Source organism: Dermacentor andersoni, chromosome 6 (genome assembly GCF_023375885.2).
Source record: "Dermacentor andersoni chromosome 6, qqDerAnde1_hic_scaffold, whole genome shotgun sequence".
NCBI classification, from domain to species: domain Eukaryota; kingdom Metazoa; phylum Arthropoda; class Arachnida; order Ixodida; family Ixodidae; genus Dermacentor; species Dermacentor andersoni.
Genome location: NC_092819.1, coordinates 162,994,488 through 163,013,178, shown reverse-complemented (window position 1 = coordinate 163,013,178; position 18,691 = coordinate 162,994,488). Strand labels below are relative to the sequence as shown.

Sequence of the window (18,691 nt, the reverse complement as noted above, 5' to 3'; positions counted from 1 at the left end):
TCGTTGGCCTTTTCGGCGACCCGTCTGCCTGTTTTTATCTTTTTCGATTTAGCCTGGTTTTTTTGGGCTCCCGGCGAATTCTTGCGTTCCTTCTGCACATCGGCATGCCACGACTGCACTATTGGACTATGGCAAGGTGAGGAATTTTGTTCGACAGCCTGCGAGGCATTTCAAGTAATTATATAGGCCTACGCCACGGAACCTAGACTTGTGACGCAGCGAAAAACAGCTCGGCCATCGTTGCACAGTTAAGTTGAATTACTGACTCTTACTGGGAGATGTTTGCGACGATTTCTATGAGCCCAACATTATTTCAACTTATTACAGTAGTTACCCGCCGTGGTTGCTCAGTGGCTATGGTGTTGGGCTGCTGAGCACGAGGTCGCGGGATCGAATCCCGGCCACGGCGGCCGCATTTCGATGGGGGCGAAAACACCCGTGTACTTAGATTTAGGTGCACGTTAAAGAACCCCAGGTGGTCGAAATTTCCGGAGTCCCCCACTACGGCGTGCCTCATAATCAGAAAGTGGTTTTGGCACGTAAAATCCCATACTTTTTTTTATTACAGTAGTTTTCGGGCACGCTGATCGCACAGGGCACTGTGACGCAGTTTCACGTGCACTGAATATTACTGGGACATGTTTTGGCGCCTTCTCTAACCGCCAACATTATTGCAACTAATTTCTTCACTTTTTGGGGTACTGTTCAAGCCCAGTGGACGCGCCTTTCACTGTCGCGCGGTTAGCGAAGAACAACTCGGCCGTGCTGCGCAGTTAAGATTCGCGCTTTAATGCACTGACAAGTTCGTGACGCTTTCTCTGACACCGAACATGATTGTAATTAATTTCCTTGCATCTTGGGATGATCTTGAGGCACACTTACCGCGCCTGTCATGACACAGCGAAAAGCAGCTCGGTCACGGTGACAATGTTAGTTTAGCGAGTACTGAATCTTACTATACGACAAGTTTGTGACAGTTTTTATGGCCCCCACAACAACTCAAACCTTCTTTCGGTACTCACGCTTATTGAAAACGTGACGAGCAATCGCCAAGAATGATAACACGGGAGCGTGTTGCTTGCGCAGGCAGAACGCGCGAAAGATAACGCCACAGAGCTCAAACACCAGGAACTTGTAACTCGAAAGTTCTGTCTTCTGAACGACTGAATACAGGCCTTGCACTCAGGCATTTGTCTGAATTGCGAGTAGGAGGAATTCTTCGAGCGTCCAGCATGGTCTGGTTGAGGGCCTGTAATGTGGCCACCTCTGTGTATTCGTGGCGTACTATCACGTCGATTGTAGCCAAGCTCTTTTGGAAACGCGTAGTAGCCCGTGTATTTGTGCACTTAAAGTGCAGGAAATATGTCTCGGCAGGAGGGGAATGCTTGGAAATAGGTTGTTTTCGTGGTATGTAGGGATGGAAACAACTTTATTTTGAATCCGGCAAATTTGACGACCCGGGCTCAGGTCTCCCATGAGGGGACTTCGAGGCCTTGCCTCGTCGCCGCCTCTCGGGCTTGCTGGACAGCCCACTCTTGTGTCTTGAGGTTGGAGCTGCGCAGAGCGGCGGCCCACTTCGACGCAAGAGCCTCCGGAGCTACTGCCATTGTAGCTGATGTAACCCGACACTCCCACAACATGTGTGACAGCGTCGCTCTATTTTCCTGGCATAATTTGCAAAGAGCAGTCGGATGTTGCGCGGGGAAAATGTGCTGCAATCGCACCGGACTGGGGAATGTTTGTGTTTGCAATTTTCGCCAGATGACTGCCTGGCGACGTTTCAGCATAGGGTTAGGTGGGGGCAGCAACCGCCTGCCTAGCTGGTAGTGCTTGGTGATGTCATTGTACCTGACCAGGCGTTCTCGCGTGTTTTGAACCAGGAGTTCCGAACTCGAAGAGGCGGTCTCCGATTCTGCGCGGCGGGTCAGTTCTCGCGCAGAGCGGTGTGCTACCTCGTTCAAGTTAATGAGGCCCTCATCGGGGGGGGGGGTGGCGACGTGCGCTGGAAACCATATCATCGGGGTGTTATCGAAGTGCTGTCGACCAGCTTTCCTTAGAATCTGGAGAGCTTCGGAGGAAATGCGCCCCCGCGCGTAGTTGCGAACTGCGGATTGTGAGTCGCTAAAAACTACCTCGCAGAGGGGGTCGGTAAGCGCAAGCGCAATCGCTACCTCTTCCGCTGTTTCGGGGTATTCCGTTGCGACACTACACGCGTGCGTAAGCCGGGAGCTAACGTCTACGACTACCGCCGTGAACCGGTGTTCTCGTGTGTATTCTGCGGCGTCTACGAAGCGCGTAGTCAGTCCTCTTTCCACCCAAGGAGCGCAGCAGTGTCTTGGCATGGGCCTGGCGTCGGCCCCGATTAAATTCGGGGTGCATGTTTCGAGGTATAGGGGCGACAATCAGCGTGTCGCTGAGGTCGGGTGGAATGACCTGTTTCTGACCGTGTTGGACGTGGTAGTTGAAGCCGAGTTTCTGCAGGATGTACCGGCCCGTGGCTGTCAGAGACATGCGTTCGAGTTGAGAGGTTCTTTGCGCATCCACGATTTTCCCAAGCGTGTTGTATACCCCCAGCTGTAGCAGACGAGCAGTGCTTGTGGACTCCGGTAGGTCAAGGGTAATCTTGTAAGTCCTGCGTATAAGGGTGTTGATTTTCTCCCTTTCAGTGACATTCCAGTTGTGGAAGGCAGCCACATAAGTGATGTGACTGATTGCGAAAGAGTGTAGGAGGCGCATGACACGGTCCTCCTTCATGCCCGTGTGCTTGTTTGTAATGCGTTTGATCAGGCGGGTAGCCGCTGTAACCTTGCCTTCGATTTTGCGAATAGCTTCTATGTTTGACCCGTTGGCCGTTATATACATGCCTAGGATGCGTATCTTCGGGACTCGGGGAATGCAGGAGCCGTCTTGCGTATAGAGGATTATGTCGTCACATTGGCGCGATTCGGTTGTAGGCTTGGGCCGGCGGCGCGGGTGGTACCCCTATGAAAATGGTCATTGCCTTTATGTTTCCTTTATGTTTCCTTCTTGTGCCCTATGTGACCTTTATGATTCCTTGTCCTTTGTGTGACCTCCGGGACGCCTACTTTGTGTGTACCAGATGTTTACTCATCCTAACATATACCCCGAGGAAGTGACCTTTATTATGCCTCTAGGATGTGTCCTTTATGTTTACGGCAGGATGTTAACTGGGTGTGTACTATGTGTTACCTGAGTGTACACTTGAGTGCACATGTAGGTGACATAGAGTGCACATAACAACTGTCTGTACATATAATACAGGCAGATATATCTGTAATGTGTGACAGCCGTTGATACACTCTGCAGAGTCATTGCAAGTACTAAATCTTGACTTATCCTTTCCTTTGCCCCAAGAAAACAACCCTTATTATAATTATTGTAGTATGTGCCCTTTGTGTTTACGGCGGGATGTTACCTAGGTGTACACTTCAGTGCACACGTAGGTAACATAGAGCATTAATTTATATGGTGCATGCGCACTCTTTATATGTTACCTACATGTGCACTTGAGTGCACATGTAGGTAACAGAATGTGCGCAGTGAGCATCTTTTGCGAATAGTACAGTTAGAGCTATCTTTACTGTATGTTAGTCACTGGCAGATTCAGGGAAAAGGCACTGCTTGCCCCCCTCGCACTAGACATGCCGACCGGCACTAATTGTGGCTGTATTGTGCGGAAAATTGAGCATGCCATGAAATAGGATGGTGTATATAATGATTTATGCTATGCATTCTCTTAATATATAAAGTATTTCTGACTTTTTCAACCTGCTATTCTCCAGTAGCAAGTCAGATGCAGAAATTTGCAGTATTTAACCTAATATGCAAGAATTTCATGAAAGTTTTGTGCCAGCTAGACCATCAAATATAGTTGATCGAATGTTTAAGACGCTTCTCATAGCAGGCGTCTTTCAGATGCTCCGCTTCGCCTCCAGTTTGAGAAATAATCTACTTAATTTATATATCTGGCTTACATATATATATATATATATATATATATATATATATATATAGGAGCACTATGTTACCTGTGTGGGCACTCTATGTTACCTGGCTGTGTACTCCCTCGAGTGCACATCCAGGTAACATAGAGTGCGCCCAGTGATTATCTTTTTACACATGCTACAGATAGATCGTCTACCTGAAAGATGTATTAACTTTAACTACTGGCGTATCAAAGTAAAAAAAATGGGGGGGGGTGCACCTGCCTCCCCCTCCCTATCTATCTTGGCCGTATTGATATTACCACGCGCCATCAACAGTACATACGTACATCAAAGCCTCATGCAGCGAATAATCCCTCACGACAAATAACAATTGCGCGGCGGCTGGAGACGCGGTGGCACGACGCGCAGTGTTCTATGGCTTGCGCTACATGAACCGCAAAAGAGGCGGACGCCTCCGCGGCCAATCCGCCGCTTTGCTAGTGAGCGTATATGATTATACAACCACTTAAGTAGCTGTTCGCGGTGTTATATTGGTTTCATGATAGCCTCATTACGCATAAATATCTAATACGTACATTACGATTGTCTCTATATTGCGCTCGTAAGATTTCTTTGCAGCCATAAGCGGGAAATGCAAGCGCACGCTGCCACCTCCAAAGCTGAACTGGAGCTGCCGCTAACTTTCAGAACGCCTACTTCGAAAGAATGTAGTGAAATTGGATATCTATAACGTTTCTGATGCTCTAAGCTGAAAAAAAAAAAAAACTCGAACATTGGGAGACGCTGCCACTGCTCCACCTCAAAACCGTTGTCTTCGAAGCACTTTTTGACATGTTGCTTTTTCTACGCTATTTTTTTTTTCAGCCCTCGGCCTTGTCATGATACCTTTTCTCTACTACTCACACAGATTATACACAAATGTTTGGTCACTAACCAATGCAGAACCGGCGGTTGATGCTAAAAGTGCCTTTCTTTTCAAAACTGCGTGCAACGCAGAAGCAACGCGGAAACAAGGAACAAACACTCCGAAGAAGCGGCGCCGTGTTGTTGTGTTTCTTCCTTTTGTCCGTGTCGCTTTCGCGCTGACCACAAGTACGAGTAACTGCTGTGTCGATATTAGCACGCGTAGAAGTAGGGCAGCGCGGATCCCGTAAATGCTTGCTTGGGCGTACAACTGAATAATTTATAATTGTGAGTTGGCTGAGTATGAAAGTTGTGTGCAGAGTATTGCCGTATTTCATTACGCGAGCATGCAAGCAGTACGCCTGTTTCACTTTGGCCGAAGTTCCGCTGCCGCTGCAAGCCAGCCATCGCCACATTTTGTCGCCTTTATTCGTTACGCTACGAGGAAATATGGTTCCACCTATTCAAGATAAGGCCTGACATTCTCAAAAACCCGCCACTGGGCGCCATAAGAAGCGTGTATATGTGTGGCGATTCCGAATTTCTGATCCGTGGGTGTCACAGTTATCGCGGCTGCCCGCACACCGTGCGCCGTTTCAAGCAGACCGAGCTGCACATGTTGCACGCTGACTGGCTCGTGTCCGCCGGCAAAAGTTCGCGCATAGTTCGTCTAAAATCTCTGTATATACTCTAAAAAAAAAAAAGGCAGCGCACCAAGACACTTTAAACTCAATAATTTGTGTTTAAATACCAGCCTTCCTTCCAGCTACTACTTTTCTTTTTTAATCTCGAAAGCCGTGCTTTTTCAAAATGCACGCCCTAAAAGGAAATGTAGATCTCGGAGGCTAAATTCACTTGTGAACCGCAGTGCGGCGCTGCCGCAGTGTGACGGTTGAGCTGGGCCACGTCAGGCCCCGCACACTCTCAAGTTCAACAAATGGCCACAGAGGGCGAAAAATCAATGGAGGCGCGTTTCAGCGTAAGCGCGCAAGTGGAGCTACTGTAATTTGGTCGAATAGTTTAATTTGTGCTTTCTCTGCTAGGGGCGCTGAACATGCTGAATTTTTTAATTTACACAAACCATTGACATGAACAATCGAGGTGTCTAAGGATGCTTTTTTACCTCAGGCAAATAGGCAGTTGATTTTCTTTTAATTTGATTGTTGAAGCTGCTTTTTAGTCATAGCGTCAAGGTTTTTGTGCTCGATTAACCACCGACAGCCTATTGGTATCGATGTGTTTCCTGGCCGTTGGCGTTCGAATGCTACGGCGGTAAAACATTTTCGAAAGCATGCTGGTTTCGTCTGCGAGTCATTACATAGACTTGCTGTAAGGTCTACTCTTGGCAAAGAATAGTGCCTCATTTTGTTTAGGCGTTGACTATCATAATGAATGCGGCGGAGGTTGAGGGAGTACGCTTGAAGGTACGTTTTTATGCCGTTGATCTCCATAACACCGTAAGTACGCAAACCGATGTCGCAGAACACCCGATGCATCATTGTGTGTTCTCCGTCATCGCTTGTTTGCTGTATGCCTACTAATTCTTCATTTCTTCAAGTGTTGTATCCTCCTTTTGCCTTGTTCTCTTGTGCTTCACTTACAGTATGTCGTTCCGTCAGCTGTAATGCGCATTTGCAAAACCAATACGTTTGATAAGACGCAGTGGTTATCATAATTTCACTACACGTGTATTAAGCTGGCACATATGGTTCAGATACAGATACCTGAATGCGAACTTGCACGACGTTGATGCGAAGATTAGGATAATTATGACACCCGTAAGGAAGAGGCAGCTGACGGCCGTATAAGCTGTTGCGTTCTTTCCGCCAAACTACCCAGCCTGGTAGTGCTGTAACGATGCTGTATCAAAGTGACACGCGGTGACAGGGAAATTATTATACTTAGCAGCCGACCGTACGTTTTGTAGCTTAGGTCTTCTTTCTTGTGCGTTTGTGCTACCCTTATTAATGAGCCATCTCTTGACTATGTAACCGCGTTTGTGTGGATGCGTAGACGTGTGCTTTTTGTTGTACTTGTAAAATGCAAATAAAATATTTTCAGGCTTACTCAATCTTTGGTGTCGTGTGCGTTTATTCCAGTCGAGGCCATCGTGCCATCTGGAAACCGCATTCTGTCAGTAGCCCTACACGAAATGCAACAGCTAGAGCGCGGCGGCACTACTCGGGATGCCCTTAAAAGTAAGTTCAGAGTGTGCCTTAACTCGATATGACTCAGCGCTACATGTATTCTGCTGCGCCTCGATCGTGCTCCCGCCAGTTTGCTTGCTGTGTGGCAAACGTAGCGCCTACATAAATATGTAGGCGCTACGTTTGCTACACAGCAACTTAACTGGCGGGAGCACGATCGAGGCGCAGCAGCCAGAAACCCAGTAAAGCCACAGAACACCTGGTAAAGCGTGTGCAAAACCCCGTTTCCGTTTCCTGTTGTACAGCGCCACCTGTGGTCACATACTTTAGTTCACGACGCCACCGCTACGCTTATTTCCGTAGCACTGTGGAAGGTACAGTTTCCCTTCTCTAAGTTTGTATAGGTGTTCTGTGGCCACGTTGTGTTGGTGTGCGCGGTGAGAATGCTCGTTGCAGTTACACGGTAATATCATATTTTCGAAGTGCCTAAACAAACTGTGATCCGTATCGTGTGCATTAACCATCAGGAAACCTCTGGACTCGTGTAACGCCATTAGTTCGCCTTATGTTTCCTGTGATACGCCAGTGTCTTATGTGTACTACAGCGCCCGTCCGAGCTGCCTTTGTTCTCGCCTGTCCGCGTTCGCTCGTGAAATACCTGGTACTGTGGCTTCGAATTATGGTGCGTGGAAGAATTTGTTGAAAGTTGTGCTTTCGTGCGCTGGTGTTCATCGGCAATTCGACCGTGTTCGCGCCGGGAAGAGCGTCGTCGCGTGGTGCCTGCGAGACAAAGGAGCCGTTTGCTGACCACGTTGAAGGTAAGCAGGTCTGACGCTTGCGCGCATTCTCGCAGCTTATGGTTCATGTAGTAAGCTTTGTGGAACGACAACAGAACACTTTCGGAGCGTATGTTGACCACGTTGCTGTGCACATTTAGCAAAGCGTTTCACGAGGGGAGTTTCTGTGAAACGTATTATTTCTTACCGCTTACATGCTTTATGCAGTGATGTGCTACCGCCGCTGATTGTTGGGACTTAATGGGCAAATGTTTACGTAAACGCTGAAAGTTACTGTTTCCTCGGTAGTTTCCCAGCAAGAAATTCTTCCGTAGATATGCATTTCCGCAAGTTACGTGTGTAATGCATGTCGATGTGTCACGGGCATCGCGAGTTGGCACTCTACAGCGGTGTTTACACTTGAGCAGATATTAGCTTATGTCAAGATTATTTTATTGATGCAGTTCAGTTAGAAGTCCAGCTTCACGAGAACCTGTCCGCATTGTTTCTGTTCTTCGGCGTGCTCGCGTATTTGTCTTCTGTATTGCACGGCAAATGTAGACCAATATTACAACAGCGAAATTTCTTTTTAATCGAGGCATGGCAATCAGACGCTCGTTTTCATTAATATTTTCATCCGAAGAACAGGATGTCAGTTCCTGCGATTGTTAAAGACAGTGGCTTGTAGCAATGCCTAATAAGGGATGCGATTTTCTTGCGATGCTTTCCGCTCGATGTTTGCCACTATTATAACCCACCTTCCATGGCTGGCTGTTCTAGTTAATAACGGTAGCGGAATGTCGGTCAGATCAATGAGCAAAAGGAGTAGCATCGGAAAAGGGATCGCTACAAAATCGCGGCCTAGGTTTTAGACCCGTCGTAATCGATTGTTCGTTTGATTTACTAGATATTTTAGTTTTGGTGATAATTTTCCAGGTAGTCTGATGTTTGCGGCTGGTTTTATTCCCGCCTGAATTTTACCATATAACAGTGTAACCACTTGAGATATAACTACGAGACATCTGTACAAGCAGGCACTCAAAGATTTGTTGGCCAGTTGCCTACTCCTAAAGGTCATGTACTACTTAGCAGCTGCTGCAGAAATGTTTAAAAGAATTTGTGAGCAGTTTAATACCTGATTGGACTGGCAGCTCAGTCTGTTTCTAACAACAATTAGTTAAAAGCTTCTGTGTTGCCCTGATGTTTTTGAGCTGTTCTTAACTGCTACACGTTTCTTAGCTGTGTGCATACAGGTCAGGCTGTTCTTGATTATATGAACATTTTGAATAAGTGAAAAAGATTGGCTTTTGTTTTGTTTTTCAGGTGCCTTTTGAGCTCTCACCCAAGCACCACATTCCAGAGGTCTGCTGTGAGCAGACGTGGCAAATTGAAGTAACATCCAGATAGTCCAATAAACTGTTCGCAGTTTCAGACAAACCTTTGCAAAGTGTAGTCAAAACTTTCTTTTAAAAGTGCAAGCACTGATCCAACCTGATCTTTCTATCCAAACATTACATTTTATATTAGTAACAAAGACATAACTAGAACAGCAGCACTGCAGTGAGGAACGTACAGTGGTACTCCAAGTGTTATACTGAAATAATCTGTGAAGTCTAATTAGTTTGTAATTTTAGAACAAATTGGCATGAATTTCTGTGCCATAACAGAGTTCCAATCCAAGCGCTGCATCATGTAGGGAACAGTAACCGTACAATGAAAACCAATGCAGAGCTTTTTAAAAAAACTCAGGAAAAGTTTATAAATATAAAATGTGTACACGGAACTCTTCATCTATGCATGTCTACGTAAAATACAGGATTTAATCACTGCGGCCACATAAAGGATGCATAAAGGTAGGACACACGAAGGAAACATAAAAGCAGTGGCCAAATTTCAACATGGGGGAAACATAAAGTACGGTAAAATAAGGGATACATAAAGGGAGGACACATGAAGGAAACGTAAAAGCAGTGGCCAAATTTCAACATGGAGGAAACGTAAAGTACGGTAACATAAGGGATACATAAAGGGAGGACATATGAAGGAAACATAAAAGCAGTGGCCAAATTTCAACATGGAGGAAACATAAAGGACATTTCCTCATGTGAACTGCGGGAAACACAGTAAGCATAAAGGACATAACCATTTTCATAAGGGTAGACGAGCAGCTCCGATTTCAGTGGAGATAATCGGAGACCTGTGTTTTGGAGGTAGGTTTCGACTGCAGAGACCGCTGCTTGTAAGGTGCATTCTATCTGACCGTCACTGCCCTTGTTGACCCACAGGGTGATGTCATCTGCATACAAGGCGTGATGGAGGCCATCGATCTCGTCGAGGTAGGCCGGGAGACCCAGCATCACGAGGTTAAAAAGGAGCAGGGATATGACCGATCCTTGAGGAGTGCCGGTGCTTCCTAGTGTATGTTCGTCGGATGTCATGCTGCCAACCGCGAGGATGACTGTGCGGCGCGACAGGAAGTCTCTGACGTAGTTGTAGCTTCGCTCACCCAAGTTGAGCTTGTTTCTGCGGCTCAGGATTGCTGCATGTGCTACATTGTCAAATGCCTTTTCCAAATCTAGGCCGAGGATCGCCCGGTTGCCACTAGTTGGGTCATTGATAATCTGGTGGTAGAGCTGGAGCATGACGTCTTAGAGTGGAGAGGTGTGACCGGAAGCCCACCATAGTGGGTGGGTAGGCTCCAGTGTCCTCGAGGTGGTGGTTGATGCGAGAGAGGAACGCGTGCTCCATCACCTTGCCAACGCAGGATGTGAGGGAAATGGGCCGCAAATGTTCGAGGCTGGACGGCTTGCCTGGCTTCGGTATCAGGACTGCTTTAGAGCGTTTCCACGCCTCTGGGATGCGACCTGCTCGCCAGCATTTGTTGATGTATGCCGTAAGAGCGGTTATCGAAGCATCGTCGAGGTTTCTTAGAGTCTTGTTCGTAACCTTGTCGGGACCAGGTGCTGATTTGCCATTAAGGTCGTGGAGAGCTGCGCGGATCTCTGACTCGTGAAATTCTTCATCGAGTGTCACATTTGTCTCTCCAGTGTAATCTGCGTGTTGAACATCGGGCCGTTGAGGGAAGTACTTGGCTAGCAGACGTGTCACGAGCTGGTGGTCACTCGTGGTAGCCCGTTCCTTGTGCAAAAGGCGTTGCAGGTTTGCTCGCTGAGCAGACTTGCTCTGCGTTTCCCCTAAGAGGTGACGAAGGAGACGCCACGTGCTTCCATTGTGGAGCTGCCCATCGACTGCGTTGCAGATGTCATACCACTGTTGGCGGCTTAAGGTCCGGCAATGTTCTTCCAGCTGGCGATTGATATGTGCTATCTTCTTACGAAGCTTTCGGTTGTGCCTTTGCTTCTTCCATCTTGCGTTTAGTGATGTCTTGGCTTCCCCGAGGTGGGCTAGTCGGCTGTCGATCTTGTCAACCTGGACTTCGGGTGCGAGCGTCTGCGTCGCCTTGTTCATGTCGTCGTTGAGCGCCTCCATCCATGCCTCGATGTCATCGATGTTCTCCTCACCTCTCTGTTCAACTCGCTGCTTTCGGAATTTGTCCCAGTCTGTCCATTTGAATAGCTTAGGAAAAGGGGGTGTACCCGCCTGGGGAATTCGTGTTTCTATGATCATGTGGTCACTACCGAGATCTTCAAAGGTATTGCGCCACATTGCTTGAGGGATGTTACGGACCGCCGTCAGGTCTGGTGTCGTGTCCCGTGCCGTAGAGATGCCCGTGCGGGTCGGCGCCGTGGGATCGGTAATAAGAGTTAATTCGGCATCATGCAGGTCCTGCCACAGGCGTCGACCTTTGGCGGTAGTGTAGCCATAGCCCCAGGCCCCGTTCGGGGCGTTAAAATCTCCCCCCACCAGAAACGGGTTTGCACCCGCCAAGGCAAGCGCCCCTTGGAACGGAGAGAGGAAACGAGCGCGTGAGTGAGCCGGATTACTATATACGTTGAGGAGAAATACACTGTGGTTGCGTGTTCTATTGGGAAGGAGCTCTACAAGCATGTTTTCCGCATGTGTGCCGCTTACGCTGTGTTCTTGCACTACTATCCGTGGTATGTACGGTATTGTTTGGGATGAGTCGGGTATTTTCTACGCCATGCATGCAAAAGCGAACTGCTTGTGTTTTAATTCACTTTCATCACTTTCACACGTTTCGCCTTTACACGCATTACTCGTGTGTGTTAATACCGAAATGACACATGCTTGTAATCTTTTTATTCAGGTGACGTGTCCGGTGGAGCTTCGTACGAGAACTACTGCTGCTTACCTGGCGCGACAACGTTGTGTGAGTGCACAAAAAGCCCGCAAGGAGCATTTATGTAGAATAAAATAAACGTTTCTTCATTTCACAAGGCGTCTTGCGTCTTTATAAAGATGCACCTGGCATATATTCGATGGAGGCTTGTAAAGATCGTTCGCAATTTAATTTACTTGTTAAAATGATTTCGCGCGGAGACCGCGGGGGGTGGAGCTGTAGAAGCAAAAAGAAATAAACAGCGCCGATCAGCACAGCAGGCGTAACGCGTACCAGCTAGCGTTCAAAATGCGCGCGTACACCGAAACCGGAAGTGTGGTTGACGTATACAGGGGTTACACGGACGTCACATATGGGAACTAGAGTACAGGAAACCGCCATGTTTGAGAACCTCGCAACTGTTCGGAATCGTAGTGGGGGGGGGGGGGGGGGGTTTGCAACGATGAGATCCGTTCTGTGGACGTGTCTCTGGCTTCATCGTGACGATTTGCGCTATTTTGGGCTGCATAACAAGAAGTGCAGCTTCTTTTTCTAAAGACAAGGCACAGCCAAGCCTTAGAATGTTTCGTTTGCCCGCAATTATCACAAATCCGTGCGCACCAAAAACGCTGTTGTCCGAACAGCGCCGGAACGCTTGGCTATCGCGTATTAACAGAGAAGACTTGAAAAACGAGAAATACGACCGTGTCTGCAGTCTTCACTCCATCAGAGGTAGGGTATTTTCAAGTTATGCCCATGTTTAATACGTTTGCTGAGGCACTTGCGTCGCTTCTCCCATTGCTGCCGAGATTCATAGCGAAGTTCAGACTAGCTTCTCCCCTTGAATAAACGTGCCTTGAATTGTTAACTGCGGCTTAACTGTACAACATATGTGTACGTGTCCTCTTTCAAAAGGGAAACCTGCAAATTTAATGGATGACACAAACCTCCACTGGGCGCAGAGTCTACGACTGGGCCACGGCCGTTATGACCGGACTAGTGCCGCAGCAACCGTGCGTTTTCTCCAGTGTCATCAGCGACGGAAAAGCAAGCTGGATGCTGTCGCAGTGAGCAGACCGCCCACGGAGCGTGGAACATCGCTCGTGCTGCCTGCCATGGACACAGAGCCAGAGCGCGATGAGCCCTCTCCAGTAGGCCCCATTCTGGAGTCCAAATCAGGTAAGTGGTTATGGCATTTGGCTGCGGAACCGACGGTCGCGGCATGGAATCGCGGCCGCATTTCGATGGAGGCGAAATTCTAAAGGCCCGTGTACTTAGATTGGTTGCACATTAAGATACCCAGGAGGTCAAATGTTTTCTGAGCCCTCCACTACGGCTTTCTTATTCTTTCCACTCTTTCATTCCCTTTAACTTTCACCCAAAGACGCTGAGTAGTGCTCACTACAAGGGCTGCCGAAAGTAGCATTTCTTCCTTATTACAAATCACAATCTTATAATTTCATCCCTGCCATGGTCTTGAAAGCGCGTCAAAAAAAATAAAAAATAGAAGAGAAAGGTGAGAGCTCACGAATTTCTTGGAGGACATCGTTATTTTCTAACCCCATAATTATTTGCAGCAGGCAACCTATCTACCTCCCCTTATCATAACCAACCAATGCGACTGTACGGTAATCATTCAATGCCTTGGTTCAGAGCACAAAGCAATTTCTCGTGATACGAAGCGCAGAAATGCCGAATACACGGTGAAAGGCATCAAGTTGCCCATGATATGTTTTCTTGGCCTTATATTCAGGTACTGTGGCAATTTTTCGTTACACCGCTGCCTGTAATGCTCGGGCGAACGATGGCATGTAAATATATTCTATAATTTATCAAATAAATTATAAAATAAAATGCCGTATACAGCCTACCCTTCTACTGAAATAACCTTCTGGTTATTTCGCTCACGAATGATAGACATATCATCCGTGTACGCGCACGTTTATATATACTCCCTCTCTATCTCCCTTCCCCCAGCATGGGGTAGCCAACTGGACTCCTGACTGGTTAACATCCCTGCTGTCTTTCCTGTTTCATCCCCTTACCAGGAATCACAATCACCGTACTTTTTGTACTTTGCACTGTTTAAGGCTTTCCTCTATGCCTGGAGTTCACGCTGATAGGTACTTCTGACTCATTTCATTACCTTTTGCAGAAGTTGAATTGCAAACCGACCTCACGTGCCAAGATCTTCAGGTGCTACAAGAGGACTACCAGAACGTAACCAGCGAGTTGGCCACTTTGAAAAGTCAGGAACAGTCTGCGTTAATGTGAACAGCCCAAGAAGGTGGCCTTTCACACAGGACTTCCAAATATTGCGGTCCTTCTGTCAGTGTTCAACCTTGTGCAGGTGTTTGTCAAGCACACACCGCAGAACTCATTGGGAAAGTTCGCCGAATTTTGGTGTTCCTTATGAAGCTGAGGTTGAACCTGCCATTCCAAGACTTTGCTCACGGTTTCAGTGTGTCTGACTCAACTATAAGTCGCATATTTCACAAATGGCTGCATGTTGCATTTGCTAGACTTCAGCCCCTAATAGCATGGTCCTCAAGGCGTGCTATAAGAAGGACAATGCCAAGGGCCTTTTTCAATTCTCTCGGAGAAAAGGTAGCTGTAACACTCGATTGCTTTGAGATCAAACTTGAGCGGCTGTCATCTCTAAAGCCAAGGAGCGAGACTTGGTCTCAGTATAAGCGCACTAATACACCCAAGTACCTCATAGGAATAGGTCCCCTGACAAGCAAATTACCGAATTCAGTGGCATTCTTGACCGTTGTCACAAGGGGACGTGGTGTTGGCTGATCGAGGCTTCAACATTGCGGACACTGTAGGTCTGTACTGTGCAAGGCTGCACATTCCTGCATTCACAAAAGGCAAAAGGCAACTCTCGGGAGTAGATATAGAGACAACAAGGAAACTTGCCAATGTTAGAATACATATTGAGAGAGTAATCGGCCTGGTTAGGACCAAAATTTTATGAAGTCAGTCCTGCCACTAGAGTATGCGACTCGCAAAGTGGGACACCAATTAACTCCACTCGACAAGATTGCTGTCGTGTGCTGTGCCCTGACTAATTTCTGCCAGTCCGTCGTTCCTGCTAATCCAAAACCATGTGGCTAAGTTTGCGACACATTCGTGTTAGTTTGCAGATGGCACTACTCGCATGCATTCATTAAAGTGTGTCCGTAATTCTGGCCATTTGGACTGCACGCAGAAAATATTTCTTCATATTTACTTGCACACTCTGTTTAATTACATGAAAATGTGCAGAAGAAACGAAGTTTTGAAGAAACTGCCAACTTTAGCCTCATTCTTTTCGTCAACGGGCAACCCTGTGCTCCTCCGAACTCGCTCGGCAACGGGAATCACTATCGAAATAAAGTTAGTTGTTTTGTTCACCTCAAACGAAGCAGTCGGTTCTTTTTTGACCTGCCATAATTTCCTCAAAATTTGGTGCCCAAACCCGGGAAAAAACGATCGAACTTACCATTGAGGCAACGAGGTCAGCAGACGTCGACACCACAACGAGCTAGGGGAAAACAAGCAACGATCCTCGGGCAGAAAACGGTCGACGAGGCGCGCCTTCAACAACAAGGCCTAGGGACTCCACCCAACCGAAACCGACGCCACGACTCAAGCCCCATCGCGGTAAGCGAACTGTAAACATTGATGCCACGATGGAACGGCTCATATTGAAAAGAAGTGCATTGAGAACTAAGTGTCTAAACTAATTTCTGAAGCGGACTTATTCTTGGAGAGTCATGCAGACGAAGGAGCTCTTAAAGTATTGTCTGCGATGTTTAGCGCCCTCCAAATGCAGCTAAACGAGGTGGACGCAGCCATCGAGCCTTTAGTGCAAGACCAAGACGCAGAGCAAAATTATGTGCGGACCATAGAATACAACGACCGTATCGTCGTAGACATGGCAAAACTCCACCAAGAAGCAAAAGAGACCTGCGAACAAAACAAGCACAAATGGCGGCGACGCGGGCGCAGACCGGCAGCCCTCCGGCGGGAGACGCTACCTGGGCAACGGAGGATGCACATCGCGTCGCAGCGGGCTCCGCTATCCACCCTCAACCACCCGGCATCTTTCACCATCGGCACGAAATCGTACAACCATCGTCACTGGCAAGTCACCAGCTCTTACTTGACACCAATATTTCCGGGCTCGACTCTTTTCTTAGCCCGAGACGGCCGTTTGAAATCCCTAAGCCGCTGTCACCGCGTTAAGCCTAAACGCGCCACCGCGACAGCGGCACGGCGGACGCGGACGCCGCGTCGGCATCCGACGCACCCTGCAACGCGGCTCCCAGGGTATGGGCCCGAGCCGCGGAGATGGCCACCAGCAATTCCGACCCGGCAGGCCAACTGGACTGCATGGATGCAGACGACTTGGAGCCCGAACGCGACATCGAGTTCTGCGACTACCGCCCCGGCCGGAGCGGAGCAGCCGACATGCCCAATGATACACATCCTCAGCCACCCGTGCCTCACACTCCATGGTACCGGGTGGTCGACGCTCGCCGACGGAGGGTTGTCGCCGAGGAGTCCTTCAAGACTCCACCCGCCCCATTCGACTCACGCGAACGTCGACACGGACCCGGCTGGCCTCGATTGCCGCGCCTCCCCGCAGGGGACCACAAGGTGGTTCTCCGAATAAGAGGAGGTATATCACTACAACAAGAAGCGGTCTTACCGCTGCGAGACGCGATACAAACCGCACTCCGAGCCCCGCTGCCTCCGACGGCGCGCATACGAGTACGCAAGGAACAGAACATCCCACTGGTCAGCACCCCGGACCCTGACCTGGCGGAACAGCTTTGCCACATTCAGACACTCCTGCTCGCAAACAAATCGTATCAAGTCTCTGCGTATGTGGCTTCCCCGGACAACTCCTGCAAGGGGATAATCACAGGCGCCCTACCTATACCTACCGAGGAAGCCCTCATGAACGATACGGTCACCTACCCCCATGATATCAACATAATCCAAGCCAGACCCTTCGGAACGAACGGAGCATGCCTCTACACCTTCGAGGGCAGGCGAGTTCCCAGCTACGTGTACTTTCAAGGCGTAGAATTTCGATGCAGACCTTTCCGCCCAGTCACCCAAGTGTGCCACTGCTGCCTCCGAACCGGACATCGGCATGACATATGCCCATACCCACAAGAACGGCGGTGCGGGAACTGTGGCTTGCTTAACCCAGATGAACACCACGAAGGTTGCCTTCCACGCTGTCTTACTTGCGGATCCGATGACCATCCCACCATTGACCTGAGTTGCCCGGCTCGTCAGAGGAGACTCGGGCCCCGAGCGGTGAAAGAGCGGCGCCAGCGCCCAAAGGGACCCGATACGACTCCACCGAGGCGGAGTACCGAGATATCAACGACAAACCAACAACCTGACGACATTCCTAAGAATGCTTGCAGCCAAGCACCTCACAGCACCGCTCGACCGAAGGAACCGAAAATATCATACCACGAAAAGAAAACCAAACAAGCACGTGTTCAACCCCGAGTACCTCCTGCCATACGGACACCTGCGACACCACTCATGAACCACCCGCCACGCCCTCCTGTGCAGTGCGGCACGAGAAGCGACGCCACGTGGCAGGCGCTCCCACAACGAGAGCCCGCCCATGCGCCTGGCTCGGCGGCAAGAGGGGGTCTGAAGATTTCATCTGGTTTGGCAACCGGGGGGCGCCTGGATCCAGACCCACAGCTGCAGCAACGGCAGGAGCCCCTGGCCGACACTGGTAAGTCACCCGTTGAGCAGGCCTCCCCAATACCTCCCCATTCAGCGCCGCCCCATGCACCAGTCCTCTCACAACAGACCTGTGCACAATATTTCCAAACTCCAGAATTCACACAAGGCCTCACGCAACTAGTTCTAAAATTTGTAAGCGACAGCCTCGAGGCTGTCAAAACACAAATGGTTAAGGAACAAGAGCAGGCCCTACAGAGAGTGGAGACCGCGTTTAATCAACGCATCGACAAAATAGAATCTGAAATCAATCACCTCTTCGATTTGCATGCCCAATCATCACCCACCCGTAAGCATAAACAGCCCAAACCTGCCGCCGCCGCTCACTCCCCTCAGCCCACGGCGGAGGTGACCAGCCCACAGTTGGGGGTTTTGACCCCCGTAACGACTCAACATGGCCAACTCCAATAAGCGACAGAATTCGGGTAGAGTGGGTTTAACTCCTCCACCCGGAAACCAAACTTTATCTGACCTAATCATATGGCAATGGAATTGTAGAAGCATCAAAAAGAAACTCGCCCAATTGGCCGCATACATTCAACTTTTTCCGAAGCCGCCAGATATACTGGCCCTGAAGGAAACAGGGTCTGCGTCTCTATCCTTGCAGGGATATCACGTGGCATCCGTAACATCGCGTACCGCTATTCTTATTAATAAAACCCTCCCCTTCATAGACCGAACCCCTACTGGGGTCCTTCAGAAGGAGGAACCGAGTACACCGCTCTCGAGATTATCCCGTCCAACCCCACATCGGGAAAAGGGCTGTTGGTTGTAAACATATACAGTCCCCCTAAAGACAAGGGCACAAGGATATCGGAAATTTTTGCTCAAACACGCTATACACATCGAATCATAGTGGGCGACTTTAACGCCCGCCATACGGCATGGGGT

General features: G+C 48.9%; 1 protein-coding gene across 1 annotated transcript in view; it reads left to right on the top strand.

The window, feature by feature from the left end:
- The first annotated feature begins 7,443 nt into the window (after positions 1-7,443).
- Positions 7,444-18,691, top strand: part of LOC129382712 (uncharacterized) — a 216,534-nt gene continuing 205,286 nt past the window's right edge. Inside the window, exons 1-3 of the mRNA XM_072288875.1 lie at positions 7,444-7,836; positions 12,023-12,085; positions 12,997-13,213. The gene's annotated coding sequence lies outside the window, so the exon portion shown is untranslated. The remainder of the gene's footprint in view (positions 7,837-12,022; positions 12,086-12,996; positions 13,214-18,691) is intronic.